General features: G+C 48.6%; 1 protein-coding gene across 4 annotated transcripts in view; it reads right to left on the reverse strand.

Moving 5' to 3' along the window:
• The window catches only part of Ggta1 (glycoprotein alpha-galactosyltransferase 1 (inactive)), a 76755-nt gene extending 62575 nt beyond the window's left edge, over positions 1-14180 (reverse strand). For 2 of the 4 annotated variants that reach the window (XM_057755113.1, XM_057755114.1), the window contains exon 1: positions 13957-14180. The gene's annotated coding sequence lies outside the window, so the exon portion shown is untranslated. Of the gene's footprint in view, positions 1-12802; positions 12899-13956 lie in introns of those variants that run through there. The other 2 variants (XM_057755110.1, XM_057755112.1) reach the window with 2 other exon arrangements.
• Positions 14181-18825: the final 4645 nt, after the last annotated feature.

Raw genomic sequence — 18825 nt, forward strand, 5'->3', positions numbered from 1 at the left:
TGTCCCGCTGGCCTCACACCAGAGGGATAGGAAGCAAGTTCCACTAGCCATGAATACCCGCTGAGCTATACCTGGCCTAGCTCTGGAGTTTTCACTCAGCCCCTAATCCATCCTTTGTGTCACTGATACCTCTCGTTGTCCTATGTGAATCTTGCCTGAGAGTTTCCCATGGATACAAAGTCAATGCAAAACTTGGTTTAGAGGAAACCCGGAAAACCCTGGTACCCCAGGAATCAGGTACTTGCACCTGGTATTGTATTTTTGGAAACTTCATTCAGGTTGTTTTGAGATAGGAAAATCTACTAGCTAAAGTGCAAATATAGGAAAAAATAAGATGCCAAGAGGCAAAGGGAAAGTGCTTCAGTTCACGGAGACCGAGCGCCCCGCACCCAGCCACAAAGGTTAAGTTCTTCCTTATGAGTTTCTGAGTCTTTATTTCACCACCAGTGTGAACCCACACAGCTGACCAGGCGTGACAAGGAGGTGTGGCCTTGTTGTGTCACTGTGGGGGTGGGGTTGAGATCTCATATGCTCCTTTGTAACAGTTGCCCTGGTCATGTGTCTCTTCATAGCAACAGAAACCCTAAAGCAGAAGTTAGTACTAGGGACTGGGGTGTTGCTGTGATAGGCCTAACCACATTTTTGTACGGAAGAATGTAAACTTTAGAAGCTTGGGTTAGGAAAGCAGTAGAGTGCTTTAAGCCCCGCTTAATGGGTCATCCTAGTAGGAGCAGGGAAGACAGTGGTGCTGAGGGTGCTTTGAACTGTGCAGGGCTGGCTTAAGAGGTTTCAAAGGAGAAGAACTTTAGCATGTAGCCTAGAGACTGTTCTTGTGACATTTTGGCAAAGAATGTGGCTGCTTTTTGCCCTTGTCCAAAAACTTTGCTTAAGACTACAGGGAGGAGTTTGGATTAATTCTGCTGGCAGTGGAAATCTCAAAGCAGCCCAATATAGGCTACTCCATCATGTGGTCATTGTTAGTTTAACTAGGCAAAGATGTGCTACATTTGTTATGCTGTGGAATATTACTTTAACTATGTAAAGATGGGTTATATTTATTTATGCTTCATTTGGTTAATTATGTAAAGGTGTGTTACTTTGCCTGCCTAAGGTGCCTGATTGGTCTACTAAAAAGTTGAATGACCAATAGCTGGGCAGTAGAGGGACAGGTGGGGCTGTCAGGCAGAGAGAATAAATAGGAGGAAGAATCTAAGCTGGAGAGAAAAATGAGAAGACAGGGAGATGCCCAGAGCCAGAGAGGCAGCAGACAGACAGACAGACGACAGACAGACATGGAGTAGGAAGAAAGGTTAAAATCCCTGAGACAAACTGTAGGTGAAGAAAAGCAGGTTAAGTTAAGCTATAAAAGCCAGTTAGAAATGAGCGTAAGGCTGAGCATTCTGGGCCAAGACCAACTTACAAAGCGCTCTCCAGACAATGCCAACACCTGCACCAGCTCCTGAGACTTCACCATTGATACCAACTCTCCTGGATCAAGGGCACCTACCAACTAAAATCTGGTTTTATCTGCTAGTGTGTCCCAATTATACACCCGAGCCTCACCTGTACAACCAGGGCACTTCTCTGTCCCGTTCTATCTGACAGTTGTTAATGATTCTTCCCATGGCACTTTTCTGTCCCGTTCTATCTGACAGTTAATGACTCTTCCCATGGCTAACCCCATTCATATAGGGCCAATAAGAATATTTTTTTCTCCTAGCCACCTGCTTTCTCATCTCCCTCAGGGACCACCTGCCTGAGGTCTCCAGGATGACAGTAAACTGGTTGCCTCTCCAGCCACACCTCTCACTGAGCGTGAGCCCACCAACTCCCAGCTCTCCCCTCTCCCATGTCACCCCATGCCCGCAGGAAGCAGCCAGACTTGAGGCAATGCCCTTTATCCAAGGAGTCTAAAATGTTTGGTTGAGGGGCTTCATCTCAGCTCACTGGCACCCCCTTATCCAAAAAGCCTGGAACATTTGATCACCCCAGCTCCCTAACACCCCTCTATACAAAAAGTCTGGAATATTACAGTCAGGGGCTTCATCCTAGCCCTTGGCACCCATCTTTGGAATACTGGGCAAAAAATTCATTTCAAGCCTCCTCCTCTGGGAGTTACCTTAATCCAAACTCCACCTCTGAGAAAGCCCGCCAAATGGGAACCCCAGGGAGGGTCAAGACCACTTCCACAGGCTACTTAAACTGCCCCCCCAACCAGAGAATGTACATGTGGTCTCCGGGTTTTGCGTGATCTCCCCCATCTCTTCTCCTCACCATGCTTTCTCGGTGCCGCCCGGGAGCACTGCATTAAACATGGGCATCTTTTATTCCGTCTAATTTGGTCTGATTGGAATTATTTGTGTTGGTGGAGAGGCTCGTCTTAAGAAATATTCCTAACACCCATGCCATGATTTCAGAGCTGGTTGGTGGCCCCAAAGAAAGCCTGCTACTGTTATTAGTGTTCACATGGATGAAGATCTATAATGAAAACGAGCAAGTTGAGAGACGAAAAATACAAAATGTATAATTTGAGGAAAAAGGGGGCATCAAGAAGTAGAATAGAGCTAAGTCCTGTACTCAGGGAGATAAAAAGATTTCAGAAAAGCAGATATAATATGGAATAAGAAGGAGTGGTGACCTCTCGGCAAAGGTTCCAACCTGTGAAAAGGAACTAAAGAAAAGCTTGACACAAGGTGTGGTGGCGTACACCTTTAATCCCAGTACCCAGAAGGCTGAGGCTGATGGATCTCTGAATTTGAGGCCAGCCTGGTCTACAGAGCGAGTTCCAGAAAAGCCAAGCTTAGGCAGCGAAAGAAACCACTGAAAACGGAAAGCTGATGAAGATGTAACTGGACTAGGGGACGTGTTCCAGCTCCAGCAAGCAGCAGAACTTGGCAGCTTCACTCCATGGTTCTAGTTGTAGTAGAGTCAAGGGGAGGAGAAAGGGATTATGGAATTTCCTCTATGGGAAGCTGCTGAGGCCAGGCATGTGGCAGGCAAGAGAGGCCACTGGGTGAAGCTGTGAAAGTGAAGCCCACTGGGTTGCCTTGGAGACCCCAAAATGTTGGAGATGCCAGAGCTGTGGGATACCTGCTGGGGAAAGCTGCCTGCTAACAGGGAGTAGAGCCAGACCAAGAGGAAGAAGTGTGTTGAAGTCAACAAAGCTGAAAGGAGTTGGAGATCTGAAGAGTGTTTGGGCATCAGACGTGGAGCTACAGAATTTGGAGTTTGCCCAGCTGGTTTTCGGTCTTGCTTTGGTCTAGAATTTCCTCACCATGCTTCCTTTTGGAACGATAATGTATATCCTGTGCCATTTTAAGTTGGAAGTATGTGATCTGTTTTTTATTTTGATTTTACAGGGGGTTACAGTTAAGAGATTGCAGGAGTCTCAGAAGAGACTGAATTTGGGCTTTTTTAACAAGTTTGAACTTGTTATAGACTATGGGGACTTTTGAAGTTGGACCAAATGCAGTTTTGCTTTATGATAAGGCCCCTAGCCTTTGGGGGCCAGGGAGCAGAATGTGGTGGCAATATCAGGAAGTGTGACCTTGTTGGAGAAAGTCTGTTACTGAGGCTGGGCTTTGAGGTCTCATACGCAATGTTCAGTGCGGCTCACAGGTCGCTTCCTGTTGCCTGGGAGCCAGATGTAGAACTCTCGGTGCCTTCTCCAGCACCACGTCTGCCTGCACACCACCATGTCCCACCATGATGACAAAGAACTAAACCTCTGAAACCATAAGCTGCCACACCAATTAAATGTTTTCCTTTACAAGAATTGCTGTGGTCATGGTGTCTCTTCACAAGACAGGAGGGTGACAGAACACAGGTGAAATGGAAAGAGGGTTCTATTGGAGAGAAAGGGAGAGCACGGGGAGGAGGGGCAAGCAAAGCTTCAGATGGAAATACCTCAGAAAGCTCGCTGCTTTGTGTGCTAACTAAACATGAGGAGCTGGAGCTCGGCAGTTAGAGCACGAGCTGCTCTCCCAGAAGACCAGGGATCAGCTCCCAACATCCCCATGGGGCTCACAGCAGTGTGTAACCCCAGTTAAAATACTAAAAACACCTGCTTAGGCAGGGGAGGTGACGCATGCTTGGGAAATGGAGGTAAAAGGAATCTGAGGTCACCCTAAACTACACAGAGAGACTGGGGCTAACCAGGACTACACAGATTACACAGGGAAACCCCATCTCGAAAAACTTCTTGGGCTGGGCATGGTGCTGCATGCCCTTAATCCTAGCACTCAGGAGGCAGACAGGTATCTATGGGTTTAAGGCCAGCCTGGTCTATGTGACGACTCCTTGACCAGACATAGCTATGTAAGGAAACTGTCCCAAAACAAGCAAAATCTCGGGCTGCCCAGTTAGCCCAGGAGATTAAGGCACTTGCCACCAAGCCTAACTATCTGAGCTCCATTTCCAGGAACCACAAAGTGGGAAGAAAGAACCAAGGTCTACAGACTGCCCACTGACTTCCACACAGGCTCCATGACATGCATGTACCTACACACATGATAAATAAATTATAATAAAAAATGTCAATGCTTCACGTGGGCTCAGCTTTCGTGGCTCTGGCTCACTTACCCTTCCCTGCACCCTTCACTATTTTGTATTCTGGCCATTTCTTTGCCCAGGGGAACTTCCGGGTACCGTGCCGCCCTGCCCCCACGCCTGCCGGTGCTGCTCTGCCTAGGTCACTCAATTCCCTCCTTCCCCGCCCCAGACACTCCTCTCTCTGACCTTTCGCTACCAGCACCACCTTTCATCCGCTGGTACATGACAGGAGGTCACCGTAAGAAACTGGACCCCATTCTGGACTTGTTAGCATTTGCCAGGCTGATATGTCTAAGAAGAAGTTAAAAGCCAGGACAGAGGAACCAATATTGAAGATAAATGTCATACTTAAACTTAGAAACATTCTTGAATTTGCCTAGATTATGGGCTTCAAGAACCAAGTCTGGAAACTCTAGTTGATAACAGAGAACACGTTGGAGCCCAGGAGAATCTGCAGAAAGCCACTATGAGGCAGGCAAGCATGGGAGGCAGCCTGGCTCCGTCACCTGCACATACTATCTACCTGCAGCCCTCTGCAAAGCACCTGGCAGCCTCAGAATCCATCAAGCCTCCACCTGCATCAGGTCACAGGAGTTTCTCCACTCAGCTAACAATTGGCTTTCGATAACTTCCGCTCCAGGTCAGAAAAATAGAACCTCCATGGATCCAGCTTGAACCAGTGTTGGATGCGTGGGCAATAAGGTTAAATTATGACCTCTAGTAACCTTTCAGGGGAGAATACCCTAGGTGTACAAATGACAAAAATCAGATATATTATAAGGAAAGATATATGCAATAGAAAAATGAATATGACCTAATTTGTCAGTCGAAACAGAGAGGCCATGGGTAACCTGGCACTCCTTCGCTTGCATGCTATAAAAGGAAGCCCTGAACAAAAACACTCATCTGGCCTACTATCAACCTTTTTATGTTTTATTTTTGTTTTTAATTAAGTATGCATGTGCATGGGGGGATGGGTTGTGCACTTAAGTGCGGGTCCCTATGGAGGTCAGAAGAGGGCAGTAGACCCTGAAACTAGAGCTATAGGCAGTCGTGAGCCACCTAATGTGGGTGTGGAAATTGAACTCTGGTCCTCTGCAGGAGCAAGTGCTCCTAAAAGGTAAGCCATCTCTCTCTCCAGATGCCCCCCGCCACCCCAATAAAATTATCCTGATTCTTTTGTAAAGGTCAACTCTTCTCTCTGTTCTTTTGTTTGTTTTTGACAGGATCTCTCAATACAGCCCTGGTTGGCCTGAAACACACAGTGATCAGCTTCTCTCCCTGCCCCAAACGCTGGGCTTAAACGTATGCACCACCACGTCAAGCAAAAGGCAGAGGTTTTGATGGCGTTTTTTGTTTGTGTTTAGTTGGTTGGTTTTATTTTGTTTTTTTTTGTTGTTGTTGTTGTTGTTTTTTTTTGCTTATATTTTATTTGTTGTGTATTTTTGAGACAAGGTAGCCTCAAACTCAGAGAGATCTAATTGTGAACTCTAGTTTTAAGGTTTTTTTGTTTGTTTGTTTGGTTTGGTTTGGTTTGGTTTGGTTTGGTTTTTCGAGACAGGGTTTCTCTGTGGTTTTGGAGCCTGTCCTGGAACTAGCTCTTGTAGACCAGGCTGGTAGTTTTAAGTTTTTTGGATGAGTTGTCAAGAACCTGAAAACACCCAGTCTGAATCCTGACCACCAATAACAACTAGTCAACCACCACTTGGTCCCTTCCATTCCAAACCACGGCCCATAAGGGGCCTGCATATCGCCAGCTTGTTTTATATTTTGTTCCTGCTCATGTTCTCATCTTCAAAACCCAAAATTCAACCGTTAAAAGCAAAACAGAACAAAACAAAACAAAGGCAGTAACACTATCAACTAGTCACTCAAATGGCTATAATAGAAAAAGCCACCAGCACTGAATATTGTCAATACCGGTGGGGCCAGAGAGGGCTCAGTGAGTAAGGTGCTTGCTGTGCAAGAACAGCTAAGTTTAAATTCAGGATGGCGGTGCAGGCCTAGAGCCCTAGTGCTGGGGAACAGGCAAGGACAGGAGGGAGGATCCCCGGAGCTTGTTCACCAGCCAGTCTAGCTAAGGTGGCACCCCAGATTCAGTGAGACCCTGTCACCAAAAGTAGAAGAGTGACGGGAAGAAGGCACCTGACACCTCCCTCTGGACTCCATGTGTGCATGAATGGACCAGCACAATCACACATGTGCACACACAAACACCTCAACAACTCCAGATCTCGAACATACAGTGACCCCGCCATTGTGTGCTAGCCCCACACGGGAAGGGACTACCACCTGGTTTTCAATGAGAGGAGAGATAAGCATAGGTAGTTATGAGACAGAATATGGCTAAACAATAGCAAAAATGAAATTACTCATCAGCAATCCACAACTGACTCTCAACACACTGTGAGCGAAATAAACCAGGTATGTTCGATTCTGTTTGCATGAAGTCCAGGAACAGATGAAATCAGTGAGCAGCAAACTCAGGAAATGGTTGTGAGGGGGGAGAGAAACTGAGCATTTGCTGGGATGACGACACTTTTTAAAGATTTACTATTGTTAACGATGTGTATGTGTGTCAGTCTGTATGAGGCGTCGCACACGCATGCAGGGCACCTGGAGGTCAGAAGAAGGAATCAGATCCCTGGAGCTGGAGACACAGGCATTTATGAGCTCGCTCACTTGACTTGAGTGCTGGCAATAAAACTCCGGTCCTTGGCCAAGGGCAGAAAGCCGGCTCTCTGGACCTGATGAGAATATTCTCTCATTCTAGGTAGTTGCTTACACAGGTACTGACAACTGTGCTGGCCATGGAGCTCGGCTGGCAGAGTCCTCGCTTGCCGTGTACAAAGTCCCGGGTTCAGCCCCAGAGACTGAACAAACTTGGAATAGCAGTGCACTCTTACTGTCCCGGCACTCAAGACGTCAGAAACCCAAGATCCGTAACTACTGTAATCTAGGCCTGCATGGGCTAAAGGAGACCCTGTCTCAAACTACTAAAATAAACACATAAAAGACAGCTGCTTACATTTTACCGCCTTCTCAGCCTTCGCAGTGCTAAAAAAAAGTCTAGCTGCTCCTTCCCTCTCGTTCTTTCTCTTCTTTGGAAAGCACACTCATTCTGAGCCTCTGTGCATGCGTCCGTGTTTCTCTGCAGATCCCTCCCACCTGGGACGCTGCTAGCAGATCTCCACTGCCAAGCAGCCCTGGACTGCAGCTCACGAGGCCCCACTCTCTCTCCACTTACGGGGCTCCTTCCTCCCGGCAGCTCACAAGATTTACGGTTTGCCTGTTCTGTTACTGGTCTCGCACATTTCCTAAGAGAAATAAGCACATTTCCATAAGATGGTTCTCGACTTTCCTTCTGAGTCGGTCTGAGAATCTCCATTACACCAAGAGGTGATTTTTAGGTCTTTTTACCTAAATGTATCAACTGGGTCCCTAAAGGGAACAGAGATTGCCCTAGAGTCCTAAGATGCCGACGTGCAGTGGCCAGGATAAAAGGCTTTTTTAGAATCGCCTCCTGATCGCTGTGTTCTTCTAGGAAGGAAAGGAAAGGCATTTGTAACAGGCAATTGTATCTTTACTCCTCTCTCTCTCTCTCTCAGACAGACAGACAGAGTGTGAGAGTATGTGTGTCTGTGGGAGTATCTGTGGGAGTGCCTCTGTGTGTGAGTGTGTGTGCGCGCGTCTGTATGTGTGCTGAGTGTGTGTGTCTTGTGTGAGACTGTGTGTTGAGTGTATGAACGTGTGTGTGTCTGTGTGTGACAGTGTCTGTGTGTGAGAATCTGTGAGTGTGAGAGTCTGTGTATGTCTGTGTATGTGAGAGTATGCATGAGTGTGTGTGTGCATGTGTGTGTGTGTAAAGCTTATTCAGCACTGGTCAAAGCAACTTGTGGATCCTGACCATCACCAGCTGGGAACTTAGACCCTGATAACTAAAGTAATTTCAGGACGGGGGGAAGCACATACTCCAGCTCCCAGGAAACTCTGGGCTTCACACTCATCAACCAAAGCAGCTCTGGAATTAGTGGTGCATGCTCCTGCTGGTTCCCAGCCTCCCTGCCCTTACTCTTCCTTGAACACTGGTTCTCATTAAATGCAGTCCCTAGAATTAGGAAAAATTTGATCCCCCCCAAAAGACGCAAACTCGTCCCTGCACAATGTCCCTTTTAAGTCAACTTGTTAGAGAGAATGATCAATCACTGGTAATTTAAGCTTTAAGCTCAAAATAAATAACAATAATAACTATAAATATTACCATCCTCGTCTTTCTAGATCTGTCTTGTCAAAGGAAAAAAGTGACGAGATGTGGCTTCTCTCCAAGGTTGTCATAACTGACCTGGGTGGGGGGGGGTCAACAACCAAACTTTGCCTGGAGCCAGTGAAGATAAACGAGCTGAAAGAACAGCCACTATTTTAAACCCTACCCCTGGGTCAATCAGGCCCCAAGGGATGATGGGATAGTTCTCCAAAGGTTCTGAGAGCTCTTGTAAGTCACCTGTCCTCTGGAGTAGAGGAGCCCTGCAGAGGTAGACCTACCTATTGACCATGGCGGAGAGGAGGGTCAGCACAGAGAAAGGCCCTCAGACTGCCAAGGGAAACAACAATCAACAAGCCCCAGACTTATCCCAGCAGATGGCAAAGATGTCGGCTAAAGACAAGAGACTTAAGGGGCTCGCTTAAGTCCCTAAGAGCATCAATAGGCCTTAGCAATAAAAAGAAAATTGAATACATTTCTGGGCACCTACACTGTCTTAAGCATCCAGCAAGAAAGTATGGACAGCTAAAGAGTCAAATAGCTGGTGAAGTACAAGACAGAGAGGTAAGTGGAGGTATAAGGAAGAGCCGGGCCTTCCGCCTCCCCGGGCTACCGACACACCAGGGAGGGTGCTCGCACACTTTTCCTGGCCATGAACAAAATGCTGTCTGCGTATGCTAACAGTTCCATTAAATGGTTCATCTGCTCTACACAATCCACAAAATTAGGTTCAGGGCACGCAGACGATGTCCAGATTCCATGGCGGAAATGAGTTATGTCTGCCACATCCTCAGTCGTGATCTGTTTACGGCAGGAGCCACCGCTGTACCTCCTGTTGTTTACAGTGCATCTACCCTCTGGTGGACTTCCTCCTATCTAGCCCCCTGCAGTACCCTCCCGGGCCTGAAAGTCGGCTGAGCCCTTCCACGCCTCCATTTTGGATGGAAGTGCCCAGATCCAGTGGGCAGCCGTCTCCTAGACGCTAGGTAGCTAGACAGTATAATGCAGGCATGGAAGCCATTGACGATGGCCTCTCCCATAGATGTGGCCATGTCAGAACTTTGCTGAGGCCCACTAAGGAAAGCTCCCTCCTCAGACTCAATGGAGTCCTATCTATGGCCTTGGAGACACAGCTTACTTTTTTTTCTTCAAGACAAGGTTTCTCTGTGTAGCCCTGGCTATCCAGGAACTCTCTCTGTAGACCAGGCTGGCCTCTAACTCACAGAGGTACTCCTGCCTCTACTGGGATTAAAGGCGTGCTCCACCACGCCCAGCTACATTCTAATCAGTCCCAAAGATTACAACGGCACACACTATTGCTCTCTCCTTAAAATTTTTTTTTGTTTTTTTTTTTTGTTTTTTGTTTTTTGTTTTTTTCGAGATAGGGTTTCTCTGTGGTTTTGGAGCCTGTCCTGGAACTAGCTCTTGTAGACCAGGCTGGTCTCGAACTCACAGAGATCCGCCTGCCTCTGCCTCCCAAGTGCTGGGATTAAAGGCGTGCACCACCACCGCCTGGCTTCTCTCCTTAAAATTAACCCAGATGGGCCTGCCGATCACCTGGCCGACCTAAATTAAGGTTGACACAATTGAATATATGTTAATATATAGGAAGGAATAATTATCCCCTTAACAAGATAATAGTCTCCCTAAGAATACTCCTCATGAAGTTACTTACACATCTTCACTGCTAAACCTGCTTAATTTTCTGAGTCCTCACTCAAAAGGCCTAACTCTTCCTTTCATCCCTTTTGGTCTGTTCTTTGGACTCTAGCTGAAATTCTAAGCATGTCTGCCCTGATCTATGGGATTCTGTTTCTCTAAGGATAACAGGTATACAAGCACGCACACGCACACATCCACACACGCACACACCCACACACGCACGCACTCCAAGAAGCTTACAGACTTCCATGAGCCTGCCCTTGAACCACAACTCCAAATACTCTTCCGAGTCTCCGCCAAGATTCATGCCTGTCTATCCTGCCATTTTCCTCTAATTATAGTAAAATGGTCCTTAGGCTTAAAATGCAAAAACAAATCCTAAGTGTATGAGGTGAGATGCAGGAGGGCACACCTGTGATCCCAACACCCAGGAAGCTGAGACAGGGAGATCTAGGGAGAGAGCCCAAGGCCTGCCTGGCCTGCAAAGCAAGACCCTGTTTCAAATCAAATGGCAGACCAAAGGGGGTTAGAGGATATTAGGGGATATTTCACAGAGGCAGAATAACTGCAGGGGCTTAGGGTTTAGCTAAGAGGGTAACACTCACCCAGACTGGATGTGTAAAGGCCCTGGGTCCAAATGTCCTCATCAACATGCCTGTCCCCCCAAAAAACACACACCTCAAAACTTTTGTGTAACAATCTCCTCCTAGATTAAAACACTCCACCCTGCAGGGACGCTCCTTCAGCAGGGAAGTGAGCAACAACTCAAAACAGCCTCCTGACCTCCCCGAAACTGACCAGATTCACTACCCGCCCTCTCTTAGTCAGAGTAAGCAATAAAAGCCGAGGGTCTATCTCAGGCAAGGAAGTCAGGCTGCAAAGCAGACTGAGACCAGACCTGCTGCCTAGAAGAAACCAGCTGAGCTGTCTGGAAGAAGTGCGGACCATAGTCACTTGGAAGTATACTCTCCATCCTACTGAGGGCCTGCAGACTGCAGTGTGCTCCGGGTTCCCAGCTTTGTGAGCTGTCATGCTGGGGTGGGCACTGGCGATGCAGCTGTCTGTGTGTCACTTCTGTTCCTGTAAAACCTCTCACCCATAATCCTGTAAATAACCCCAATAAGACTTACAGGTTCACCACACTGGACTTTGGTGGTGTTCCTACTCTCATTGGTCCTGGATGCCCTATCCTGGAGAGTAAACATATTTGTTAGTCTCCCCAGGAAAAGCTTTGTCACACAAGACCTCAGCTGCTCCACCAAAAATGACGAGGGACTGTCCATCCAAAAAGCTTCCAACTCAGCAGACCAAAAATGCTTATGACTTGTGGATGTTAGCGTGTGTAAATTACAAGGTAACTAAAATTTAGAAAATAAAATTTAAGTATCTAAAATAAGCAGAAAGCACAAAGCAGGAAGGATATTCACTTCAAACAAAATATTTATACCTGACTGCACCCAATACTCTCTCCCTTCCACTCTCCCCCAGCCCCTCCCCCATAGTCGTGGCATCTGTCCTTTAGCCATGGCGGGTGATGTTGAGGAGAAAGTCCACAAGACTTAGAGACCGACTAGAAGGCATTCACACCTCAGCTTTGCTTCACACTGAGAGCCCATAAATGGGTGACTTGGCTTCTCTGAACTCTGGTTTCCTTCTCTATAATCTGGGCCCCATTTACACTAGACAGCCCACTAAAGACCCACAAGTGCCCAGTGAATAAGGCTCACGGTCAGTCCCTGACCCAGAAGTGCCACAGCGCTGGGGCAATGGCTTCCAGTATGGCCAGAATTACCACTCCTTCCTGGTAAAAAGGTCAGCCACTGGGGGACCTGACTGTAATCAATTGCTTTTCTCCCTACACCTTCTAATCTCAGGCATTCCGCCGAAAACTGGTCCTATCACGGAGGATGGGGACGGGGAAACTCCCCCAAAACATCCTCTGGGAGCTTCTAAGAGAGAGCAGGGGTGAACTGAATTGGTTCTATCTAGTGAGCTAGGAGGAGCAGGAGCCAGGGCCTCCAAGTACCCCTCCTCAACCTCTGGGGCCCGAGCCAAAACATCCTCAAGGCATGTGGAACCCGGTGATCCCAAGGGACTCTGCCAGCTTTGCCCTATTTAGTCACCATGCACCTGTTAATAGCATCAGCTGTAACTCGGACCGCACACGATCCCATCAGGATGGAAGTAACTACTCCTACAAATAACTGTGATAGGAAATAAAAGAAGGTAGAAAGTACGTAGTGCCACCAAAAGGCTGAGGCTCCCATAGTCCAGACGCCCCAACCCTGCACACCCCAGCCGTGGGTGAGCCCCCTCGCCTTTGCCTACCTAGAGCCTGAGAGCAAGTCCTCCAGCGGGATCCGTATTGCGCATTCCAAGAAGAGTCTGCAGGGAAGGTGTCTCCCAGCTAAGGAAAGGCAAGACCAGGGCTCCACCCAGAAGCTGCCTCCTGAGACACACCTATCAACCTTCAGGCAAATCAAAGAGACAGTCGGATTCGTTCTGAATCGATAAGGCCAGACAAGCAAAACCACAAAAAAAAAAAAAAAAGTCCCTGGGTCGTGGGTCCTTCCTGGGGGGAGGAGCGAGTGGCGCTCACACAATACCCTCCTCACCTCGGTCCAGGCCCCTCCGTGGGGAAGGCAGCAATCTCTCCAGCCTCTCTGCTCTCCCTCCTCCGCTCCCCAGCCCCGAGCCCTAACATAGTTCCCGCTTTGCTGTTTCTTGGATGCTTTTCAAGAGTTTGTGAAAACGCCATAATGAAACGCATTACTTTGTACGTGTTTAAATAAATAGAAAAATAATAAAAACGTGCGTGTGCGCTTCTGTTCTGTTGAACAGTTTTCCCTGCCACCTTCAAACGCTGGATGGTGTCCCTTGCTGTGAGAACGAGGTGGTTTGAAAAGTTGGACGGGATTACCTCCCATCACCCCATGCAGCAAAGTTAGTGCCTCAGACTTTACCCAGGCTTGGTTTTGGCTTCATCCTTCCTCAGCTGTTAAAAGTCTCAAAGTCTCTCTCACTCTCAAAGTCTCTCTCTCTCTCTCTCTCTCTCTCTCTCTCTCTCTCTCTCTCTCTCTCACACACACACACACACACACACACATTCGGGTGTTCCTCACTGTACCCCGACCTTTTCCCATTACGCCCTGTCCTATTCTACAGCAGGAAAAGACACCTCCAGCCTTCCGAGACTCACAGGTTAGTACTGGTGGTCTCGAGATTCTCTGCCCTGCGCAGCCCAGCCCGACCCTGTTTTTCGGACACCGAGGGAAGGGGGAGCCCCCGGCCCGCAGCCGCTCAGCAGGCCCTGGTCTGGATGGTTGGACAGATGCAGCGACGCGGTACAGGGTGGAACAGAGCCTGGACAAAAAGCAAGGACCATAGTAGGGGTAGGCCGGAGCAGCAACGCTCCCGGCTGGCTCACACCGCTTCCCCACGCGCAGCTCGTGGCTTCAGTGTCGGCGCCCCGCGGGACCCACCTGATCCGCAGAACCAGGCCCGGCGGGTGCGGTCGGTCGCGCTGGGAGCAGGACCGCGCTCGCCTGGCGGCGCCCTGCGCTGCAGGAGACCCGGCCGCTGCTCCGCCAGGGTGTGCCCGGGTGTGCCGGGCGGGGTGCGCGCCTCCGTCCCCCACGGACGCCTCCTCGGGGCAGCGCGCCGGGTCCGGGGGCGCGGGCGAGCGGCGTGCGCCGTCCCGCGTGTGGGAACCCACCTCGCCCAGACCCCTGACGCAGCACCGGGAGCGAGTGCACGTGTGTCTGGCTGAGGGAGGGGCGATGTTTGTTTCATCTCCACTCAAGCAGAAAAAAGCCTGAAACCAGCAAAAACAAAAAGAAAAAAAAAAAAAGGCCCCGGTCAAGACCGCCTCTGTCTCCTCTGATCTGCACGTGGTGATACGGGGGTCACAGAGAAGGGACAGCGCGGGGGGGGGGGGGACGGGGGGCGGTGAATTACTGGATGATGGGGTGGAGGATGTCACTCTGTACAACGAAGGAAGGTCTCAGGGACACAGACTCCTAGAAGGTCTTCCCCTCCGTATGTTTCCCAAGGGATCCCACAGCAATGGATGGCTGCTGGGAGGTGAGGTCCCCCAGCACTGAGCTTTGGGGGTGACAGACTGGCCTTGAGACACCTAGAGAATGGCTTACTTGTTTGTGATCTTCCAGCCCTGGTGGTCTCTGACAGAGTTACACAGAGATCATCTGCTGTGATTATTTAGAAAGGAACCCAAAACAATTGTGGCGGACTTTGTGCTCTACCCCCGACAGGCACATCTGCCCTCATCTGGTCTGCTTCACCATCAGGCTCCGATGAATCTGTTTTAGCCTGAAAAAAAAAAGTAAAATTTTGCTTTTGCTAAAATATACACCACTGAACATAGTTTTTTTTTTTTTTAAAGACTTTTGTTTAGGTTTTATTTTAAAAAAAAATTGGCCTGCGTGGATGTGGACACAACACTGTGTGCCTGGTCCCCCAGGAAATCCGAAGAGGCTGTTTGAATCCCGTGGATCTAGAGTTCAGGACAGTCTGAACCACTTGTGAGTGCTAAAAACAGAACCACGGTCCTCTGTGTAAGCCCCAAGAGGCTCAGGGCCAAGCTCCTCCCCCAGGACCTCCAACCCCCTGTGCACTGTAAATGCCCTAAGGGCCAGAGCCAGCCACACCCTACAAAGAAAAAAGCCAAAACTCTGTACTTGAAAACCCACCCATCCCCACTGGGAAAACTCCACACAAAAGAAACGCTATCTAAACCTCTGCTAAGTTCTCTAGGTTTCTTGCCCTAGCAGAGGCAGCCATCCTCCCAATGAATCCCCTGTGTGAGGCTTGTGCGGTGTAACTTTGTGATATTTCTTGGTCCCCACTGCCAGGACACTGTTCCTTTCAGAGCTGTAATACTTTGGGGAAATCTTCCCCTGTGGGAGCAGAGCTGTAACACTTGCAATGGGGAAACCTTCTTCCCACCCCAGAGCAGAACTGAAACACTTCCATTGGGGAAGCCTTTCCCCTCAGAGTTCTAACACTTACCTTCCAGCTGTGACTCCATAGGCTCTCCTGGTGCCTCTGCTCCCCCTTGATGGGAGAATGGGGGTGTTGTAGTGGGGGAGGGGGTGTCTAAACTGCACTAAAACCTCATCCCTCATCTCTGGTCCACCAGCAACAGACTCACCTTCTGGCTCACCTCACTCAGCACCCCATCCACAAGCAGCAGTTAGAGAAGTTTCCTGGTCAATGTAAATCTTTCCCTGAGTTTGAGCAAGTGAACATTGAGTGTCTGGTACTCCTGGAAGTGGAAATACACCCAGACACAGTCTTCGAGGCTACAGCTGACCCTCTTCACCTGACCCCATCCCCCAACCTTCAGTTTCCTTAGGCCCTCTTGACTTTTGTGACTCCACTTTCTAACCCTTTCCTGTGGATAAGACACACCCCTCTCCAGGGCTTCATTTTTTTGTCCTGTCTTTGCCTTCTCACCACAAAAGCCCTAGTACCAGGTGCCAAGTTTCTCCTCAGGCTAATACCCTGACCCCCATTGCTTGAGTCTTTCTCTGATCCTCCCTGAGTCCTGGGGACACCTGAGACTACAGGGTGCTGTGCCGGGTTTTTTTTTTTTTTTTTTTTTTTCCCTCTAGTTCCTCCTCTAACAATGTCTTCCTAACCTTCTCACTTTTTAGAAAACCTACAACCTGTCCTACCAACACCCAACCTAAAGGGGCCTAAATTTATTCCCTTTGGCTATCGAATTTGGCTTCAATGCACTCTAGATAACCAATCCAAAGGCTGCCTTATAGCACCCTAGATCTCAATATTATTTGGTGTTGACAGAGGTTTCTGTCCCACCTGGTCCTGCTGCCATTCAGTCCCAAAGAAAACACAAAGAGGCCTACATTAATTATAAACTTATTGGTCTATTAGCTCAGGCTTCTTTTTAACTAACTCTTACATCTTAACCCATAATTCTTATCAGTGTTAGCCACATGGCTTGATACCTTTTATCAGTGAAGCATTCTCATCTTGCTTCTTCTGTGTTGTGCTTTCCTGTCCCTTTAAGGGACAAGCCATGCCCACTCCCATTACCTCTGACCTGCCCGCGCCATCTTGTTTCTTCCCTTTTTTGCTTCCTTGTCATGTGCACATGTTTTCTGTCTCTCTCTCCTTCTTCCTCCCTCTCTCTCTCTCTCTCTCTCTCTCTCTCTCTCCCTTTTTCCCCTTCAATAAATGCTTTTATGGCTACTTTCTGTGTCCATGGGTCTGTTCACAACCACCACGCATTGGGAATTTTGCCACGTGGCTTCCCTCTGCCGCTGCTCGGGTGCCGGACTCTGGAGCCTGTGCCTGGCACCGCTGGGGACCCGCCAGAACTTGCTGCTCCGTGAGCCTGCCGGGTGGGGGAAACCCCAATATTTTAGGAATAAGATTGGTGCCACGTGACTCCCGAACCGGGTTCTTTTCCACTTTGCCAGCTTCCCTAATTGCTTCAATCGGCGCTTCCATCAGTGAGTGTCTCCCATTCTACTATGGTCGCTTTCGTTCTGCTGCCTTGCTTCCTTTGCCAGAGCCGTGTTTGGATCGGTCCCGGGGGCCGGTCCACCCGCATTAGCACCGCACACTTCCCGTGCAGTGCATTCGACTGGGGACCGGGTCCTCAGCTTCTTTATCTTTTCTTTCAATTTCCTTTCTTTCCTTTTTTCTCTTCTCTCGACAGTTACGGTTAAGCGGCGCTCGGAGTGGTGGTACTCCCAGCCTTCCTGGTTTCTGGGTCGCCAGGATCCAGCTAGGCCATAGCACCCCACCCGTGGACAAAGGATGCTTTTCCACACGGTCCTGGGTGTTCGTACTGCGGGTTTTCACGATTTTGGCTCTGGATAGCAACCGGCTCCCTGGCTTTTTCAATTCTGGCTTTTTTAATTCCAGCCGTGGCATGGTGCAGTTTTTTTCAGTTCCAGCCTTTTGCCCCTCTGCGGCTTTTGTTATGGCACAGCAGCTCTCCAACAGAGCAGACTACACCGGCAGTCGCCATCTTAGCTGATGGCCAGGGGTCACGTGACCACACTCTCCCGGTTTTACTTCCAGCTTTCATTTCAGACTTCAAAACCATACATTTTAAACTGGTATGTACCTTTAAGTCTCTTAAGCTGTTCTCTACCATTGTTGGTTCCACCACTAACCTTATATTACAAACAGTTTTTTGTCCTCAACTGCTCAGAGATCTGGGGAATGTGATATTTAAATATTTAATTATTAAAAACTTTTTCACAACAACAACAAAAAAGAGACAGGTTGGCTCCTAGCAGCAGCTCTCTGCTCCCTCCAAAGAAGACAGAAGACAGACATGCACAGAACAACGTCCTTCTGCATTTCGCTTCTACTGCAGAGCGCTGACCATTGGGCAAACCTGCTGTTCGTCTAAAGACCTCCAGACATGGACGAAATAGCTGGAATCGACAGCCTAACTGCTCAGGTCAAGGTAGGCCTGTCTTCCTACAGATTTCTTAGCCCACAGGGTCTTCTGCAGCCTGACAGGCCCTGCGCTAAACAGCAAAGGTCAAATGCAACCTTCAGCGACCACAGAGGACCCAAAAAGAGTAGCTCTGGGTGCCAATCAAGTAAGCTCTCTGTCATTTTTTAATCAGTAACTCAAGTAAAATCTTATCCTTCTCAAAGATCTCTGACAGTTTGACAGCTGAGAGGTTTCGCCAGGTTGAGGTTTTGCAAGGTGACCTCACCAAACAAATTTCAAATCAAATTTATCTCTTATGCCACAGTCATTATATGTCTAAAACTTCTGTTTTCACAAACCCAAGGAGTTCTCGTGAGTTCCAGGGAGCTGAATTAAGAAATCCATCTTAAACAGGTCAGATACCCCCTCAATTCCCTGGTCCTAAATTTTTTTTTCTTAATTTAACTTTGTTTTTGTTCTGCCAATACCTTAGGGACACCAGACAATTCTCATGCCACAGACACTGGTCAAAGACAAAGAGACCAGCTGTGACAGGATGTGACCAGCACCCAGCCTTCTCTCACCCCCCCCCCAAAGACGATGCCCACAATCAGCCGGAAACAGTCTTGAGAGTTCGCCGCCCCAGTTCCTTTGGGCTGTGGTGTCTTGTCTCCTGCTTTTTATTATAAGGAAGACCTGGGAATGTTGTGCTTTTTTGTTCCTTTAAGAGACAAGCCACACCCACTCCCATTACCTCTGACCTGCCTGCGCCATCTTGTTTCTTCCCTTTTTTGCTTCCTTGTCATGTGCACGCGTTTTCTGTCTCTCTCTCCTCCTCCTTCTCTCTCTCTCTCTCTCTTTCTCCCTTTCTCCCCTTCAACAAATGCTTTTATGGCTACTTTCTGTGTCC

This window comes from Chionomys nivalis, chromosome 22, assembly GCF_950005125.1.
Source record: "Chionomys nivalis chromosome 22, mChiNiv1.1, whole genome shotgun sequence".
Taxonomy (NCBI): Eukaryota; Metazoa; Chordata; class Mammalia; order Rodentia; family Cricetidae; genus Chionomys; species Chionomys nivalis.